This window comes from Marmota flaviventris, chromosome 1 (assembly GCF_047511675.1).
Source record: "Marmota flaviventris isolate mMarFla1 chromosome 1, mMarFla1.hap1, whole genome shotgun sequence".
Lineage (NCBI taxonomy): Eukaryota > Metazoa > Chordata > Mammalia > Rodentia > Sciuridae > Marmota > Marmota flaviventris.
This window is the reverse complement of record NC_092498.1, coordinates 14,918,420-14,939,475: the sequence shown is the minus strand read 5'-3', so window position 1 is coordinate 14,939,475 and position 21,056 is coordinate 14,918,420. Positions and strand designations below refer to the sequence as shown.

General features: G+C 41.6%; 1 pseudogene; it reads left to right on the top strand.

Moving 5' to 3' along the window:
• Window positions 1-1,529: 1,529 nt before the first annotated feature.
• On the top strand, window positions 1,530-1,933 carry LOC114105658 (large ribosomal subunit protein eL22 pseudogene; annotated as a pseudogene).
• Window positions 1,934-21,056: the final 19,123 nt, after the last annotated feature.

The window sequence follows — 21,056 nt, the reverse complement described above, 5'->3', positions numbered from 1 at the left end:
TTTTTTTAATTTTTTAATACTTATTTATTAGTTTTCGGCGGACACAACATCTTTGTATGTGGTGCTGAGGATCGAACCCGGGCCACACGCATGCCAGGCGAGCCCGCTACCGCTTGAGCCACATCCCAGCCCCAAGAGAATATATTTTTAATTTTATATTTTGTAGAGGGTGTGTGCAGTCAGGGGACCACACAGCATAATCAGTGAAGGGGAGACAGCCAGAGCTATGATAGAGTCTGAGGAGTGCATACATGAACAAAAATGCCTGGTGTGAGGTGTTCTCTGGAAGCTAACTGCCTTTGAGAGGGCAGCATAGAGGGGCAGTGGTTTGTAGAGAGCAACTGAGCAGAGCAGGAGGCTGCTGCAGCAAGACATGGTCATGTAGCGAGGCTTGATCAAATAACTGAATATGTTAAGGAAAATAGCCAGATTTCTCATTGTTGAGGAAACGAATTGCAAATATGGAAAGGTAAAACAAGAAAACCTTTCCATGGACTATGAATGGTGGTACCAATCTATTTGTAGAAATAGGTACTGGGTACATAAGTACACACATTCTCTTTCCTTTGTCAGGATCCAGGAGTGAATCCACAAAACAATTAGTACAACTAGCCCAGACCTCGGCTTCTAAGTACCATTCTCCACTTTTCCTCTTGGTAAAATAGTTGATTCCAGAACTGAAGAAGTGAAGATATGAGCCCGAAGCCTCTAGTCGTGCTATGAACATGCTCAAAGAATAATGGGGCACATCAGAAGGGAACAGGCCAGCTTTTAAGTGGCCAACTTGAGAACAAATGAGCTTAAAAACAATATATATAAAATACTATACATTGAATAGTAAAAGCATACAGATGTAAATAAATATATAAACTGGAAGTTTGATAAGGATTTGGATATAGACATAGTTTTAAAATATCTCCCCACAGAATTCTTAATAATTATAGGGGAAACTACAGAAAATCTACAGTGTGGAAAACCAGACATCATCTTAATCAAGTAATCAAGTGCTTTCAAAAAGGGAAAAACTGAAATCACATTCCATCTGATGGAAAAGTACTAGCAACCCTCCTCTGCATTTCTGCCCAGTCTACTTAATTGAGTCTCCAGTTTGGAAATGCAGCTAGTTTTAAAGGTATATGAAGAGAGCAGTAAAGAATATAAACACTGTAAGGCACACAGATCTGCCAAGATGGTTAAAGAAAGTGTAAATACAAATATTTGACTTTGAGAACAAAGGGATAAAGGCTACAATTCTGGATAATGCAAAATATCCATAATAACCAAACTCATGGGTTTGGATTCCACAACCTACTATCTCTTATGACAGCTTATGCTTGGGTTTTAGTTTTCTCATTTTAATGGGGATGATAATATTTTCCTCACAGGTTGCCTGCATTAAATGAGAGAACAAATTGCTGAGCACAGTTCTTAGCACATCATAAGCCATATAGCTGCTAACTATAGTTATGAATAATCATTTTTACTTGTTTATTAAAGACCAAAGACCCTTTCTGCCTCTGATGCTTTCCATGGCGCCTATGAAAAACCTTGTGGCAAAGGGGGGGAAAAAAAGAAGAAGAAGAAGAAGCATGTTATAAAGTTCACCTTTGAATGCACCCATCCTGCGCAGAAGATGGAATCATGGACACTGCCAGTTTTGAGCAGCTTCTCCAAGACAGAATTGAATAGAAAAGCTGTGAATCTCTGTGGGGTGGTTGTGACCATCGAAAAGAGCAAGAGCAAGATCAATGTAACACCTAAGGTGGCTTTTTCCAAAAGTTATTTGAAATATCTCACCCAAAAAAAAAAAAAAAAAAAAACATGAAGACTAGTCTACATGACTGGTTGCACACAGTCACTAAATGCAGAGAGTTATGAATTACATTACTTCCAGATTAACCAGGATGAAGAAAAGGAGGGAGATGAGAATTAAAACTTTTTTATTTGAAATATTTTGTAAGAGTTCTTGAATAAAACTTGGGAACCAAAAATAAAATAAAAAAGACTGTAGACAGCTTAGAAAATTAGGATAAAGAAAAAGAGAGGATGGGGACATAGCTCATTGGTACAGTGTTTGCCTTGCATGCACAAAGCCCTGGGCTCAATTCCTAGCACCACCAAAAGAAGAGAGAGAGAGAGAGAGAGAGAGAGAGAGAGAGAGAGAGAGAGAGAGAGAGAGAGAGAGAATATGAGAACACACTAGGAGAGCATAAGAAAGAAAATATTTTGCATAAAGGCACCCAGACCCATGCCAGTGTTGACTGAAAAATGACTATGGGATTTCCTCCACCTTTCTCCTTTGTGTACCTGCAATAGATCTCTATTCACGTCAGATCTAAGCTATTTTATCTGTTTGATTTTAATACTCTACTTGTCCCTAAAACCTCATTTCTTCAACAAGGAATTTTTGTTTCAACCCAGAAATCCTTCTTCCTGTTACTACCAATACTTGTCTACCTCCATAGTGCCTGTTCCTTCTGTTCCATGGAAAACAAACTTTGGGGATACTACATTGAATCATTGGCATGCATTGTGGTGGATCTAAGTGTCCCTCAAAGGCCTATATTCGAAAGACGTGGTCATCAGCTTGTGGTGCTACTGGGAGGTAATGGAACCTTGAAGAGGTGGGACCTAGTTGGGAGAGTTAAATCATTGAGGGTGTGCCCTTGAAGGGGATACTGGAACCATGGTCCCTTCCCCTCTCTCTGCTTCCTGACCTCCATGAGGTGAACAGGCTTCCTCAGCCATGATTTACTACCTTGCCACAGGCCCAAATGCAACAGGGCTTATTGACTATGGAACACTGAAAGTGTGAGCCAAAATAAACCTTGTAAGTTGATTGTCTCAGGTATTTTGACACAGTAATAGAAAACTAATACAACATGCATTAAATGACAGTTATTTGTTTTTGTGTAGCACTTCATACTACTTGATCCTCATAATATATAGCCTATTCATCTTGTTAACTAGAGGAAAGAGGCTGCCTACAGTTGTACAGGAAAAAAAAAAAAAAAACTAGGAAATTTTATTTTACTGAGCTGGAGGGAAGAGGATAATGTCTGGATTGAAAATATTGCCCAGGGGGAGTAGATCTTGAGGAGGAAGTATTTCATTGGTCCTGGGAAAAAGGAAAGCAGAATCACAGTGGAGAAAGCAGGACCCCAAACTCAAAATTCAGCAGCTTCATTGATGGTCAACCTAGTTGTCTTTGCTTCTACGGAGAAGATAAAAATTTTACACTAATGCCGGCCATGTTGTGTAAAATTTTTATCTTCTCGGTAGAAGCAAAGATGTCAGCACTTGCTTTGAAAGATTCAGCCCAAAAAAGTAGGAGCAAGAGAAAGAGAGAGAGGTGAAGCAAGTACAATACCACTAACATTTGCTAAATCTAGGTCCTAATTAAGAAATTAGCATTAAACCAAAAGGGGTTTGAAATTTTAGTTTTGTTTTTTAATTGCACAAAAGCTGTGAAATACCACTGACTATGTTTCCTCATAGTATAGGAGTTCGGAATTGCTAGTTATCTTTTGCTTAAATATTAAAATGTAGTAATAATGTGTAATCATCCTTACTATTCAGGGCTGGTTTATGGGGGAATGCCTTATATTTTCACATGTCTGAGAAAGACTACCTTTAAAGACACTTTTAACAAATACACTAAAAAGACTCACTTTAGCATTTGGTAACAAAAATAAGTTGGGTTGATAAGATTTTATGGTGGTCTTTCATATAAGGCACTGTGCTAGATGCCACAGAGGAAATGAAAGAAATATAAAAATAGTTCCTACTATGAAGCACACAGAGAGCCACAGGGCAGGATTTTCAGAGAACTTAGAGAAAGGGACATTCAATCAAGAGCAAATACGGAATGTCAGTGTAGATTCGTATGGAAGGTATCAGGAAGATTCAAACCTAGGATAAGCTGGGCCCTGCCAAAATAAGTTAAGGACAACTAAAAGGATCCTTTAATCTATATTTAGGAAAAGAACAAGAAAGGTATAGGCATGATGCCTGGTGCAGATAATGTAATACTGGTGGGTGATAAGACAAAGCTGCTCAACTTCTATTTTATTTTCATTTCAGTTATCAGTAGATGTCTTTGAGCTAAGGAGTACTCGTCATCCAAAAAGATGGACATGGAACTCAGTATTGACTTGACCCATTTACTTGTAGCAAGATTGGGCAGACTGGAAATTTTCTCTATTTGAAGTTAGACTACGTACGTTTCCTGAAGGCCAAAGGGAAGTATCAAAATCTGGGCAAATCGGAGGTAGCTGGTGCCAGAGAAATGGACCAAGGTGCTGACATGGGGAAGAATGAGTTTGTCACAAAAGTGAAAAAAAGTAAATAAATAAGCTCATTGTCCAAAGGAATAGAAAAACTGGATGACAATGATGCAAAGAAGCCCTGGCTCTGGGACCAGAGATAAGAGAGCAAAGATGGGAGAACAGAGCTGGCATTTGTGTGCCAGGAACTCTCCCAGCTGCTCAGTACTTCGCCTCTCATTTAATCCCTGCAGCAACCTGAATGCAAGTGCCATGCTGATCCCTGGGCTCTTCTATTGTAGAAAACAAAACATAACTATTTAAGGGCATGGCTAGGAAGCGCCAGGAGATCTGACCCCAGGTCTACATGACTTTATGGTGGGTCTTTCTTCTGTATGCTGAAGAGGACACAATAATGTGGAATCCAAGACACGATAAACTAGAGAATGTGAGGTGTCCATAGCATTAAGGAGGTCTGTGAGCAGAGGGGACAGCCTCCCTCCTGGGGCTGGAGCTTAGGGGGAAGATGATTTTTTGTGTCTGGTTTCTTTCACTTAGCATAATATTTTTAAGGTCCATGCATGTTATAGCATTAACATGGCAGTACTCCATTCCTTCTCATGACTAAATAATATTCCATGATATGAATTTACCCACATTCTGTTTATTTGGTCTTTTTTTTTGGGGGGGGGGGTACTGGGAATTGAACTCAGAGGCACTTGACCACTGAGCCATATCCCTAGCCCTATTTTGTATTTTACTTAGAGATAGGGTCTCACTGAGTTGCTTAGCACCTTGACCATTGCTGAAGCTGGCTTTGAACTCATTATTCTCCTGTCTCAGCCTCCCAAGCCACTGGAATTATAGACTTGTGCCACTGCACCTGGCCCATCTGATCATTATTGATGGACATTTGGAGTACTTCCACTTTTTGGCTCCTGTGACCACTGCTATGAGGGAGGCCATTTTAAATTTTGCATTAAGAAATTCTTGCTTGGGCTGGGGATGTGGCTCAAGCGGTAGCGCACTCGCCTGGCATACGTGCAGCCCGGGTTCGATCCTCAGCACCACATACAAACAAAGATGTTGTGTCCGCCGAAAACTAAAAAATAAATATTAAAAAATTCTCTCTCTCTCTCTCAAAAAAAAAAAAAAGAAAGAAAGAAAAAGAAATTCTTACTAGCAAAGAAACTTTAAAATACTGTCCCTAGCCAGGCACACTTGTAATCCCAGCAACCTTGGAGGCTGAGATGGGAGGATCGAAAGTTCAAGGCCAGTCTGGCTAATTTAACAAGACATGGTCTCAAAATAAAAAATAAAAAAAGTTTTCTGGGAATATAGCTCAATGCCACAGTTTTAATCCCCAGTATCAAGAAAAAAAAATACAGAAAGAAAAAAGAGAGACAGAGACAATATAGCCTGTCTCATCTGCCCCCATCCCCTTACCTCTCTAACATCATTGCAGATAATATTCTGCTTCGCCAGATGTGGTGGCACACACCTGCAATTCCAGTGACCCAGAAGGCCAAGGTAGGAGGTCTGCAAGTTCATGTTCAGCTGCAGAAACCTGATGAGATCTTGTCTCAAAATAAAATTTTAAAAAGGTTAGGGGTATAAAGCTTAGAGGTGGAATGCTCCTGGTATTTATTTGGGTACAAATACCAGGTACCACAGGGGGAAAAAATATCTGCTTTGCTTTCTCCACTCCAGGTACTCTGGCTTTCTTGCTATTCCCGGAACTTACTGGTACACTCCTGCCCCAGGACACTAGCCATTCTGGATTAGATACTCCCAGATATCCACTTCCTAATCACTTTCCTATCTTTACTCATTTAGTCACTCTCTCAGTGAGTACTTTCCAGGTCACCCAACCTTTAACTGTAATACATCATCCCCTGACCACAGGTGACCAAAGGGTCACTTCCTTTGACCTTTGTCCTAATGGAAGTTTCATACTGCCTAGGATGTAGGCTTGTGCACTAGGATGCAGGTTCCATGAGGACCATTTTTCGTTTGATTTTACTTGTTCAAGTTCCCTGCTGCATCCCAGCGCTGCTCACCTGGGATGTGGTAGCAACGAGTTCTCTTGATCTGTGAGGCTAGTAACCAGGAAATAAAGACAGAAAGTTGTTATGGGTTTGATCTAGAATGTTCCCCCAAAGGCTCATGTGGCGAAGGCTTGGTCCTCAAAGCTGCAATGTTCAGAGGTGGAGGGGCTTTGGGGAAGTGATTGGATCGCAAGGGCTCTGATCGGTGGGTCCATCACTGGATGGCATTATTGGGAAGTGAGGGAAACTCTAGAAGTTGGGACCTAGTTGAAGGAATAGGTCCTCAGGGGCATGCCCTTGGGGACTGTATCTTGTCCCTGGCCCCTTCCTCTCCCTCTCTCCCTCTCTCCTCTCCCTGGCTGCCATGAGCCCCCCCTCTCTGGGCACATCCCTGCCATGCCATTCTGTCACAGAGTCTGCATCACCTAAGGTCCAAAGCAGAAAGCTGGCCAACCATGAACTGAATCCTCTGAAAGTGTGAGCCAAAATAAATCTTTCCTCCTTTAAGTTTTTCATGTCAGATATTTTGGTCACAGAGATGAAAAGCTGACTAACACAAAAGCCAAGTTCACTGAGCCATACTGGCTCCAACTGATGCCTCTCTCCTTCATTGCCTTTCTCATTCAACTCAGTTTTAATTATAGAAATAATGCGCGCACACAGAGAAGCAAAAACGATCCAGGAAAGTACAAAATGCAGAGGCAGCTTCATGTTCCCCTCTCCAAACTGCTCCCTCTGTCCCACTCCCCAGAACCTCTCATTGCCAGGATTTTGTTTTAAATTTGTATGGTGGTTTTTACAGAACCTGAAATAATTTGTTTATATCTTTATTTCTTTGTCAATACCGAATGTGCCTGTTAATTCCCTGCTAAGAAAATGAGGAATTTAATACCTCTCTAATGCCACCTACATTCCCTACTCAGTTTTTATCAGGTATATTTTAGTTCTTTCTTTCTTTTTTTTTTAAGCTCTTCTATGATACATTTTACAAGTTCAAATAAATATTAAAACCTTTATTCTGCATTTTTCAAATTCAGGCAGATCCTAATGACCCTCTGCTATGATAGATGAGGATATTGGCATACTTTGCATTTTCTTTTTTTTTTCTCATCTACCTCCGATTTCTTTATTAGACTTTGTGTGTGTGTGTGTGTGTGTGTGTGTGTGTGTTGCTGTGAATCAAACCCAGGACCTTGCACATGCTAGGCAAGTGTTCTGGCTACATCCCAGTCCTCTAATAATTTTTTTGATCTAGGTTTGGTGTTAAGGAAAATTTCTAAATTCTTAAAAGTCCAAAATGTCTTCCATTTGCCCCCCTGTTGGGCGAGGAGTTCAGCTGGATGTAGAATTCAGGTTCAAAGTCTTTGCTTCTCAGAACTTGGAAGCAGGGGTTCTTCACAGACATGACACCTGTGCATGAAGGTATCACTGAAGGTACCACTTATTCATTCTTTATTCGACTTATTTGCTTCTTTTAAAACACAGATGTAGGGGCTGGGGATGTGGCTCAAGCGGTAGCGTGCTCGCCTGGCATGCGTGCGGCCCGGGTTCGCTCCTCGGCACCACATACAAACAAAGATGTTGTGTCCGCCGAAAACTAAAAAATAAATATTAAAAAAATTCTCTCTCTCTCTCAAAAAAAAATAAAACACAGATGTAGGCAGTGGTACCTTCAGACAGAAAGTGACTGACAGACAACTGGCATTGGTCACTGAGAATGATCCTGCAGTGCAGGAAGTAAAAAAGACAGTAAGAGACCCTGTGCTAAAAAGGGCCGCACCCTTGGTTAATGCTTTCCTGTCGCCATCTTGAATTTCTTCAGTGATCCCTTAAATTATTTGAGCTCCACCAATGTCAATGAGTCTAATATAGATTGACTCTTATTTCTTTGTAGGTGACAAGCTTTCTCTTTCTGGAAACTCTTGATACATGTACACACATCCTCATCCTCATTATCATCATTATTACTGAAATTCTGAATTTTTACCAAGGTATGACTAGATATGGTCTGACTACCCTGTCTCGGCATTCACCAGGCCTTTCCAGTCTAAAATCATTCATTTTATTTTTCACTTTGGGCAAGTTTTTTTCTATAGTTTCTTGGATCCCACTCACCACCTTCTCTTCTTCTTTTTCTTTCTTTTTTTCTCTGTGGAAGTTTTATTAGGTGGACGTTGGGCTTCCTTTACCTCCTGCACCTCCACCTTCCTCTCCTATCTTCCATTGCCTTTTTTGCATCATGTTCTAGAAGACTGTCCTTGGTTCTACGTAACAAATCACCAATTTGCTCATTCGCTTTGTTCATTCATTATTCAACTTATTTGCTTCTTTAAAAACACAGATGTTGGCAATGGTACCTTCAGGTTCCCCACCACCTGCGAGGGAAGGGGGCAGGCTCTTTTTCCACAGTAGCTTGCTCTTGCCACTGGAAGTTTGCTCTCAAGTTTCTCTGACGTCTTTTATCAGAAACAAGGCACAGATGCATTTCTTCTGTGTTCCTGAACTTTGCTTCTTCCTCCAGGTGAGCTGTTCTTTGGGGGTTTGTTTTCCGTGTGAGTCCATTTTTTGTTGCTGTTGATTTTTTCTCAGCTGCCTTTCTTTTCCTCCACATTTCCGTCTCTGGTTCTTCATCTGTAGCTGGGTTGGGTTTTTCTGAGGTTTACTAGTAGGATTCTTCCCTCCAGGAAACCCTGGTGGTCGTTTCCCCTAGGGAGTCCTGACAGGCCTTCCCAGCTCTGACCTGATGTGGACCTGAGGCCGGCAGGTTGGGAACTCCTCAGTTGCCATGTGAGAGGGTTTTGTCCTGGGAGAGTAGAACCTGGTGTGTTTCTGGCCTGCCTCTCCTGCTTCTCCTCTCCTTCCTGGTGGACTTGCTCTCTGCTCTAAGGCCTGAGTTACCTTCCATCAGGGCACTTCTCTCCCCACCCTCAGTACCCTTACTCCTGGGCCTCCCTAGGCCTGTGGCCCATTTTCTTTAGAGAGCAGTTCTAGCCCCAGCCTAGACCTGTGGCTCACAGTGTGGTGGCAGACCACAGCGTCAGCAAGACTGGGAACTTACATATGCAAATTCTCAGCCCCACCCAGGACCTATGGAAACTGGGCGTGGGGCTCAGCAATCTGCATTTCAACAAGTCCAAAAAAACCTCTGTAGCTCTGTCGTTCCAGGACTGCTGGCCCCAAACAAAGCCACGGCAGCCAGCAGCTCTGCTCCTGGGGAGGGGTCTACTACCTCTGGGGCTAATAAGTGGGACTGACCATTGTCCCGTGGCTCACTCCTTTTTCTTCAAATGTAGGAACTGGAGCTTCTCTGAGGTTTTCTGGAGAAGACTCACAATGAATTTGGTGTGGATTCTTTATCTCAATCAATCAAACCCTACCTGCTTTTCAAAAAATAGCATATTTTTAGCTATACCCTTATAATCCCAGTGGCTCAGGAGGCTGAGGCAGGAGGAGCATAAATTTGAGGCTTGCCTTGGCAATTTAGCAAGACCCTCAGTCACTTAGTGAGACTCTGTTTCAAAATAAAAGACTAAAAAGGGCTGGGATGCAGCTCCTGGGGTCAATCCCCAGTAATATAAAAAGAAAAGGAAAAAAAGGAAGAAAAACAAAAGCAAGAGAGAAAGAAAAGAAAAAGAGAAGGAGTAAAAAAATTAAGAAATAAAGAAGAAAGAAAGGTGGAGAGTTGGCAAATCCACAGAGAAAAATATTAGTAGCTGCTAAGGGTCAAGGCAAGGAGTGAATGGGAACAACTGCCTATTGGTCATAGTTTCTCTGCTTGGGGTGATCAAAACATTCCGGAACTAGAGAGTAGTGATGGTTACACAACAAAGTGAGTGTACTTACTGCTACAGAACACTCTGATGTGGTTAAAATGGTAAATCTTATGTTATGCATTTTTTACCACAATACACACACACACAAAGAATCCATGGCCTCCATTTGTACAAAGCCCCAAACTTCGTTATTATCATTTACTCAAGAGTAATGTATTAGGGGCTGGGGATGTGGCTCAAGCGGTAGCGCGCTTGCCTGGCATGCGCGAGGTGCTGGGTTCGATCCTCAGCACCACATACAAATAAAATGAAGATTTGTGTCCGCCGAAAACTAAAAAATAAATAAATATTTTAAAAAAAAAGAGTAATGTATTAGAACATTTCCATTTACAAACTTCATGCTTGATATTATTTGACATTAAATAGATGATACCTAAGAAGGAGATTTCTTAATTTGTGACTTATGAAGACAACAGAAAGGTCTGTTGGAATCTGACAGCTTAATTTTAGCAAGATATTAGATAAAAATGTCTCATTGATTTCTTATGAACAAGGTAGAATAATCAGGACCATATAGAAGGTGGATCCATGGCTGGTTGTCTAATGTTTCCCAAGCAGTGTTAATTGATGGATGTGTACTAGCTTGGACGAAGGTCTCCAGTGGCCTTGAATGCTCTCACCCTACCCTTGCTGGTTTGGTTTTTATAGCTTCCATGTGCATCTTGATAGCAAGCTGATCAAAATTATATGATCTGAGGGCTGGGGTTGTAGCTCAGTGGTAGAAAGCTCACCTAGCATGTGTTAGGCACTGGGTTCAATCCTCAACACCACATAAAAATTAAAAATAAAGGTATTGTGTCCATCTACAACTAAAAAATAAATATTTAAAAAATTATATTATCTGAGGTTGGGAAGGAAATGTAAAGTTAGATGATAGAATTAAGACTCCAAAAGATTTTGAAAGGTTGGTATCTGGACAGTCTAATAAAATAAGATTTAATTAGGATAAATCTTATTACAAAATACACATAATTCCTCCAAAGCAACTTCCATGATTTTAAGATAGGATGAAGAATAGGGGCTACAGCACTGTGGAGATCCATCCTTCAGCAGAATATGTGGAAATGAACTTGGAGGAGATTATTGGAACGGAAGCATGTATTACCTCCCTAAAACAAACAAACAAACAACGACTGAACCCTGTTCTGTTCTCCAACCAGAAGATGGACATTGACAAAATAGAACTCATCCTTAAGAGGACAACAGGGCTGGCCCCAGCCTGGCATCCAAGTGACATGAGAAATGAGCAAAGGACCTAGAGATGCTCAGCCAGGCAGTCAAGAGGGCTTGGGGGATGACATTACTGTTTCTGGTACTTTAAGGGTTATCCTATAGAAAAGGGATTAGGATAAGATAGGGGACCAGAAGTTACACACCCCAAGTTAGATGTGAAAGAAAACTGAACTTGATTCCATAACTTCCCTGATCATGTTCTGGAACTGCCATTCTCGTTTTGGGGTTAGGTCAGCGTGGGAGGGGGGGTTTGCATATTGAAGATGATTCTACCTTTTCTGATTTAGAATAGTCTCCTGAATATTAAAGCAGTAGCTCATGATGTAAGTTTGGTTAGCTCTGGATGGTCCCCATCTGCCTTGTTTTTTGTTTGTTTTAATGGGGGAGGGGGCAGTGCTGGATATTGAATCCAGGACTGGGCATGCTAGGCAAATGCTGTACCCTGGGCTACACAGCTACCCACAACCCTACCCAGATGCCTTCTTGAGCTTTCTCCCCAAAAGTCTGTAAAGTTCATGAAGAGTAGGGGGCTTCTGGATCATCCTGAGTCCATGGAGAGTTGTCTAAATTACAAGATGGTATCATGTGGCCCCATACCCTGCTGAAGTGAAAAGTTTCTGCAAACAGACTTGCTGTTTCCTCAAGCAACCCTCTAAGAAGCAAAGAGCAAGCCCTCCTGCCTCAGGATCCCTCAGATCACAAGCAGATTTGATTTCTTATTATTTGGCTGTGCTGGAGATTGAACCCAGGGCTCTGCTTGTGCTAAGCACGTTCTCTACCAATGAACTACATTCCCAGCTTTGTAGACTCTAAATTATATTCAACTGTGGCAGACCTTTTAAAGAAAATGAATACAAAATTAAGTAATGAAAATAAATATCTACAAAGGATGATAAAAGAATCAGATTTGGGGGGAAACACACTCTTTGATTACATTTAATTTTTTTTTTTTTTTTGTAATGTAATTGCAGACGGACAGCATGCTTTTATTTTATTTGCTTATTTTGGTATGTAGTGCAAAGGATTGAACCCAGTGCCTCACCCATGCTAGGCAAGCGCTCTGCCCCTGAGCCACAGCCCCACCCTGATTACCTTTTCATATGGCAGTTTTGGAATACCTGTGCTTTTGAGACAGAGTCTCACTAAATTGCCCAGGCTGGCTTCAAACTCTTAATCCTCCTGCCTCAGCTTCCTGTGAGGCTGGGAGGAACACCCTATTTTCTTTAGAGAACAGAAAGATAATTCAGTCTTTCCCCTATGATGATTCATTTTTTAAAATCTTATTTATAACTTAGAAAAGTTTCTTCCAATTCCACAAATCATTAGTAGAAATGTCATATAAATTTTTAGGATTACTGTTAAACCTATTTAGTTTCCTTCAAACATGAGCTGTGAGATTTCAAGGCAATTCCAATTTTCTTGTGCAAGAACTAATCTTGGAATTGATGACACAAAATAACCAGTTCATTGTTACTATCCCCATTGTAATGTCATATTGTCAGTTTTAATTAATGTCAATATTTTGAGTTAATAATGAAAACTAAAACCTTTTCCCAATATGCTTATGTAATTCTAATTATTAATTGGAGTATCAGAAATTTAAACCTATTCTTTACTCCTGTTCAAAGTAAATCTCTTGGGCTGGGGATGTGGCTCGAGCAGTAATGCGCTCGCCTGGCATGCGTGCGACCCAGGTTCGATCCTCAGCACCACATACAAACAAAGATGTTGTGTCCGCCGAAAACTAAAAAATAAATATTAAAATTCTCTCTCTCTTTAAAAAAAAAAAAACAAGGATTCCACCTCTTGGGTCCTCTTCTTCCTCCGGGAGAAGTCTTTTCTGCTGTCCTTTAATAAACTTCTAATTTCTACTCTGATTAAAAAAAAAAAAAAACAAAGTAAATCTCTTCCTTTTCATGAAATAATACTTCTTACGTGATCAGAATGTTTTTCATATCACCATTTCTGTCAAAATAATTTACATTTTCTCACTTATTTGTATTTTTAACTTTCATCTTCTATTAACGCCGATTTGAATTTTCTCTTAGATATTCCACAAATATATTTAAAGTTGACAAAAGAAGGTCCCATTTGTATACACACAAATGAGGATTCCATTAGTTCTTATTTTCTTATATGGAGATGTTCAAAGCATTTTCCAAATTGCAGTTTAAGTGGTAGATTCAAGCTTTATAAACACCACCACTCCCGTCAGTGTAGACCATCTCCACGATGGCCTCCAGTGGTATCCGCCTCAGGTGAGCTGGACACAAAGCCTTCTAACTAGGTCACTTTAAACTAAGAGGCTACAGCAGACATGAGGGGATGCCACTTGGGGGATTAGGTTAGAGAAAGACTATGGCCTCCATCTTGCTTTCTTCTCTTCCTCTTTCACTTCCTCACGCTGATGGAGACTGGCTGCCTTGTTGGGAGCTGCCTCAGGGAGAGCCCTACACAGCGAGGAACTGAAGGCCTCCAGCCAACAGTCGGTGAGGAACTGAGACCCTCAGAGCCACAGCCATAAGGAACTGAATGCTCTTGAGTTGACAGAACTTGGAAAAGCATCCCCACCCGGGGTCAGGCCCCTCCAGCCCAGACTCCTGACCCGAGGAAACTGCAAGGTACTAAGTGTTTTCTGTTGAACTGCTGAGTCAGGGAGTTACTTGTAACGTAGCAGCAGGAAACTTGTCAACTTTCTCTCACTGACCAAATACCTGAGAAAACCAACTTGAGAGGAAGAAAGCTTCATTTTGGCTCAGTGTCACAGGTTTGGGTCTTGGTTGCTGGGCCCACTGCAGTGAGCCAATGGTATTCACCTCTGGTGTTGGTACTCTTATTCAGGCAAGGAAGAACATCACATTGGGGGTGGGGGGGGGTGGAGCAAAAGCCAACCCTCTGGGTGGCTGGGAAACAAAGAGCAGACATCTCCAAGGACCCTGCAAGGGCACATGCCAATAACCTACTTCCTCCCGTGAGGCCCCTCCTCCTAAGGTCTCCACCACCTTGATAGCACCATTGCCTGGGAACCAACTTTGAGGCCTCAGAGGACAATTAAGACCCAAACCTAACACACCATCCAAAATAAAAATTTGAGGATTGAACCCGGGGTGCTTAACCACTGAGCCACATCCCCAGTCCTTTTTTAATTTTTTATTTTGAGACAGGGTCTCACTAAGTTGCATGTGACCTCACTAAGTTGCTGAGGCTGGCTTTGCACTCAAAATCCTCCTGCCTCAGCCTCCTGCGCCACTGAAATTAAGGTGTGTACCACCGCCCCTTGCCCCAAATATTTTTAATATGTAGGCATTGATAATTTTATACACTAAATTATCCCAAGTCACTAAGCATAATATTGACAGTTAAAAACTTTCACTTGACTAGGCACTGATGGAAATCAAAACCTCTGGGCTCAAATTTACACATCTTAAGACTGAAAGAATTTGCCTCAGACTAGTTTTAGGCTTCTTTCTCTTAAAAAAATCTTTTTTCTCCTCCGCTGCTCACATAATTCATTTCAAATGACTAGCTTTTTTGTTGTTATTGTTAGTAATGGGGACTGAATCTGGGGCCTTGCACATACTAGGCATGTGCTCTACTACTGATCTACGGCCCCAGTCCTTAAATTCCTAACTCCTGCCCTAAAACAGAGTGCACCAATAAATTGGGCAGTAGCAGCACTCCTGGCCTACGTGGTGTGCTGGTGGCTCTCTCTAGCTCTTGAGAGCCAATGGTCAGCTGGTCAGGAGTTTGGGGAGCCATCTGTTAAACATTTTGTTTTTAGTATTATTTATTTAATTATAAATTTATATGATTTAATTTTTAAATTTTTGATTTTTAATTAAAATATAAATTTATAATTAAATAAATAATAAGACAAAGAGGACAAACCACAAAACTCATCACTTCCCAATTATTTCACTGTATTTTACTATCCCTTTGCTCTTGAAGTTATTTACATCTATTTAGATACGGGGGAAATGCTATGGCACGGTGTCCTACCTTCCCAACTTGGCATTAGTGCTGTCACATTTGACAGTTTGCTGTCGGCCATGAGTTATCTGGAAATTGGCGAACAAACACTAGCAATCCAGTTGTTGAACACTTACTAGAATACTCTCTCCCCCAGTAGCCATCACTACTCTGGGACAGCTAGCTGTAACATAACTACATACAGATCTGATGAACTGTATCCCACAAAATCCAAACAAAATGAGATCCCAACTCAAATTTCCTTAGCCCAATGTCAACAATGTCTTTGGCCACTCCTGATCACTGGACAAGAGGCTACATGTGGTGGAGAGGAAGCCAGAGTGGCAACAGAGAGCAGTTTTACCCCATGGCAGTTAAAATATCTTTTTAAAAAATTTAAATGAGATAATGTTAATACATTGCTGAGGCCCCTCTTAGGGCACCAGAAGATGCCCCAGCAAGAAAGAGGCTCTGAAACCTGAGCTTCATTAGCTTCATGATACATCTGCCTGTGCTGCAGAACTCTCTATATATTGCCACTGCTGCTCAGTGGCTCCTACCTGGGGCTGACTCCAGGGGTGGGGAGACGGTGGGGTGGGAGAACACTGGCATTTGACCCGCACTTCTTCTTGTTCACATGGTAGGCTCTTTGTACACAGATGTGGGTAGGACTTTGCATATCATTCCATTCTTTCCTGTGGCTTAACTCTCTTATTTTTAGGGGTCCTCATCCTTCCCAGAGACATTTGCCTCTGTCCCTTGTCGTAGCATTAATGGTGAAACAAAACAAAACACGGCTGGGAAAAAGTCTTCCTGATTTATCATGAAGGAAAACAGAAAAGTATTTCAAAAATTATCACTTTGGCTGGGTGTGGTGGCACATACCTGTAATCCCAGCTGCCTGGGAGGTTGAGGCAGGAGGATCATGAGTTCAAAGCCGGTCTCAGCAAAGTAAAGAGATCCTAAACAATTCAATGAGATCCTGTCTCTAAATAAAATACAAAAAAAGGGCTGGGGATGTGGCTCAGCGGTTAGGTGCCCTTGAGTTCAATCCCCAGTACAAAAAAAAAAAAAAAAACTATCAATCTGTTATGCAATGGTTCTATATAAATTCATACAGAATAAGGATCAGATCTGAAGTCCAGGTGTGGAAGCTGAAGTGGAGCCAGTTTTAGTTCAGTGTGAAAGTATGGTCCAGAGAGGCATTGCCTTTTGGCAAAGAGTTCTCCAAAACCTGAAAACCTGAGGAGCTCAAAGAGAACTCAGGCATCAGAGGGACACGCCCAAGCCCAAGATGGAAGCTAGTCTGAGGATATTCACACACCAGACCAAGTTTTGAATTAGATGACTTTTTTTTTTTTCATATTTATTTTTTTAGTTTTAGTTGGACACAATATTTTTATTTTATTTATTTTTATGTGGTGCTGAGGATGGAACCCAGGGCCTCACATGTGCTAGACGAGTACTCTACGACTGAGCCACAACCCCAGCCCGAATTAGATGACTTTCAAGTCATCATTCTCTGATTCTTGTCACAACGAGGATAGCAAATACACCACTAGCTTCAGGAAATCTTTTATTTTAACAGTGTAGGAATAAATTATTATTCAAAATCTACTTCATAACTTAGAACTGTAGGTAAGTCATTTTCCTTTAAAATTTTATCAGGAAAAGATCTGACATGATTGAAAGACAAAACAAAAACAAAAATTCCCCAAGCTCCAGGATTTGAAATTCAAGAAACAACGTTCCAGATCTCAACATGAAATGATCCAAAATAGGCAATATAATTTTCACATCCCTTGGGAAAATACTGAGTCATATTGCCCACCCACATCTTACAAAAATAACAGAAATCCAATGATTCAAGCAAGATACACTCTGTCATTGTCTGAAGCAAACACTTGAGTCATTCTGGAAAATTAGGAGCAAACTCTTGTCAGTGACAAAAGTTTAAATTCCATGTCCCAAGGAACATTTTGCAATGAGGAGTTCTTTCCAGGCCCAAAGGTAAGCTTTTCTTGTAGCCTGGGATACCTTGGGGCTGGATATTACTCTCTTTCAGGAGAACAACAAACATCACGTGTTGGACAGGCTGTGCTGAATGGGCCATGTCATTCATTCAGGCAGAGCACAGCCAAGAGTCCAGGGAGCAGTGATTAGGACTCCATCAACAGTCCTTAGGGAACAGGCCCAACAGCCTGGGACAAAGAGTGGGAATGGCTTCCTAGAGACCCTGGCAACCCGCAGGACAGATGGAGGCCACGCCTCCTCACTCTCTGGGTCCCCCTCCTCCTCCAGATTTGCCATCTCTTTGCCCTCCACCTGGGAGCTCACACCTCCCTGCCCTCCCGTGGCGCTGGTGCATCCCCCATCTCCTTTCTCTTCTTCCTACAAGCTCAGCTTTCCCTGTGCTTGCCCAGCAGTGTCTGATGACTGTCCTGGAGAAAATGACAACTAAAGCAAAAGTCATCCTAAGAAGCTGTCCCTGAACCTGTCAGTCCTAAAGGAACCAACCCAGCCTTCCCCTGATCCCCCCACAAGGAACTTCAGTGGCTCCATTTTTCTCTCCAGTCCCTGGGTTGCATCAAGAGAACACACTGACATGATCCCCAGAAGGGCACCAATGGCCTCTTGGCTGCTAAATAAGGGGCTGTTGCCCCAGTTCATTCTCCTCACGGTCAGCAGCCCTGGACAGTGATGGTGACCCACTCTCTTGGGGAGTTCTTTGTGGCACCCCTGCTTTTTCTTATAATCATACCAACCAAGAGTCTGCAAAGCCCTTTCCCTGCACACACCCCACTTCCTGCTCCACGGATTCCCCTCTGAGCCCTTCAACCCTCCACTCTAGTGCTACAGATGCCCAAGCTGCCCAGCTTCCCAGTTCCATTATCAATGGCCAGAACTTCTTCCTCATCCCTCCTCACTCCTCCCACCATCCTCAGGGTCTTCATCTTTGCCCCACTATCGCCACTTCCTGATTCCTGCTGCAAGCATCTATTTCACTTCTATTTATGCAGACCTCAGCCTTCCATCTTCTCTGACTCTTAGGTAGGCCTGGTCACCACTGCCCACCTACAACATCCTCAGGCTGATCAAACATGTAATAGTCTTGACTGGGCTCCATGAAGGCTTTCTTTAAACTGTTTATCCCATCACCTGCCCCCACCAGTGCACTGCTACCCCTCTACCCACCACACTCCTGGATTCTTGCACTTCCCACCCACAGATTTATCTCCCAAGGTTTAGTCTCTCATTCCTCCTGCTCAGCTTGAGGCCTCTTCCCCAAGCACCCCACTGGTCTGCTCTACTCTGCTCATGACATTCAATGTGTTCCCATCCTCCCTAAATCAATTAACTTCCTTAGCTCCCCAGCAACAGAATCCCCCAGCAGCAACAACAAACAAACAAGTACCTGGCCCTTACCTTCTTGGCCAGCAGCACTGGAAGCAGTTCTCTAGAGCCAGATTCCTCCTTTCCACTAATGCAATTTTTTAGCAAATCATCTAACCTGAGTCTCAGTTTCCTTATCTGCCAAATGGGGCCAAATAGCAACTTACATTATAAATTAAATTTATATATAAGGGTAGATATAGCATAATAACTAACAGATAAGTTGGTGTACAGAAAATAGACATATTGCAGTTGCTCAGTAAAAGGTGGCTAGCCTGATTTCTGAACCTGTTCTCCCGCAGCTCCCATCTAGGAACCTCTTGATCCACCAGTCCAGTTGGCCTGCACAGGCTTTCCCCGGCTTCTCTGCTATGCCCAGGTGAGAGTAACCATATAAGATGCCCACCCTTCTCCACTGGCTAAAACCATTAAAGACAAACTCAAATGCTACCTTCTTCATAAAGCCCTATTTAATTTCATTAGCAGGAAGAAATAGCAGGGCTTCTTCCCTGGTGCTTTTCATCTTGTGCCCAGTTGGGTGGATTATATTTACTTCATAATTTTTCATGTGTATTTTAATCTCTGAAAGTTTAACTTGCCTTATTTTAATAGCTTTTCTTTTCATGTCTTTTTTTTAATATTTATTTTTTTAGTTGTAATTAGACACAATACCTTTATTTTATCTATTTATTTTTATGTGGTGCTGAGGATCGAACTCAGGGCCTTGCACGTGTGAGGCAAGTGCTCTACCGCTGAGCCACAACCCCAGCCCCTTTCATGTCTACTTTTAATCATGCTCATGTTTTTTTTTTTAACCTTTTTGAATACATATTTTAATATCCTTATCTATTATTTTATCATCTGGGTCTGTTTATAATGCATCATTTTTCTTCTCATTATGAGTCATATTTTCCTGTTTTCTGCCTGCCTGGTAATTTTTGTTTGGGTGCTAGACATTGTGACTTTTACATTGAGTGTTGGGATTTTTGTGTTTCTTGAACTATTTTTATACTTTGCCCTGAGATGCAGTAAATTATTAGAAATAGTCTAATCTGCTCAAGGTTGCTTTTAAGCTTTGTTTACTGGTCAGAACAGCTGTTAGTCTAGAGTTAATTTGACCCCAGCACTGAAATAATGCCTTTCTGAGGTATCATCATTCAGTGGTCTGTATTTCCACTCTGGCTGGTAAAATCAGAAATTATTCCCAGCTCTGTGCGAGCTTAGGTGATCCCCCTGCCCCATCTTTTCAAGTGATACTTTCCCAGCCTCTGATTATTTCCTCATATGTAAGTGCTGATTAGAATTCACATGAAAACTCATGGGGAAAACTCTATACAGATCTTCTGAATTCTGTCTGTCTTTGTCTGTCTCTTCTGGGTCTCCATCTCTGACCCCGCTCCAGCCCCAAGAATGAGTGTGTGTGAGAAGCTTTCTCTTCTCCATGACTCTACCCTGCAGATTCTAGCCACCTTGAGCCTCCAAACGCTGAATTCTGCTTTCGCGCCCTCAAGTCTGCTTGCTGGGCTCTATTTGGTTCCCCCTCCCTGCACTACAGACTGGAAACTCTCTCCAGATAGTAACTAGAGGGGTTTTATGATGCACCTCATTTGTTTCAATTCTTTCAGCATTGCCTGCTCTACAATGTCCGAAAACATGTATTTTTCATGTATTTGGTTTTTAAAGTGTTTTAGGTGGGAGGAAATATCTGGTCCCAGTGTCTCTAATATGGCTAGAAACAGTAGCATATTTTTACACAAAGCCATGGAGAGTATTGTTTGTTGATCTAAGTGGTCAATATTTTAAAATAGCATTTTTATTTCCAAATTTTAATTTTCTTATTTTACTTATCACAGAAAATCTTTTTTTTTTTAATTTTTTTTTTTTTTTTTTTTTGGTACTGGAGATTGAACCCAGGGCCACTTTACCACTGTGCTACATCCCCAGTCTTTTTGAATTTTGAGACAAGAACTTGATAAGTTGCTAAGGCTGGCCTTGAACTTGCAATCCTCCTGCCTCAGCCTCTCAACCCACCGGGATTACAAGCATATGCCATTGCACCCAGCCAGAAAACTTTTAACTCCAGAGAAACACAAAAAATCTGTTCACATATAGCCTCCCCCTTTTCTCTGCATGACATTCATCTCTTTATGAATACATTGGTGAATATATATTTATTATCTCTATTACTTACTCACTAAACACTTTCAAATGAATACCAGTGAACTGATGCTAAAGGGTCTGGGATCACATACAAGGATTCTCAGAGAATCCTCTTTATTCTCGAGTGGAAAACAAATAGCTGCTTACTAGGTGGA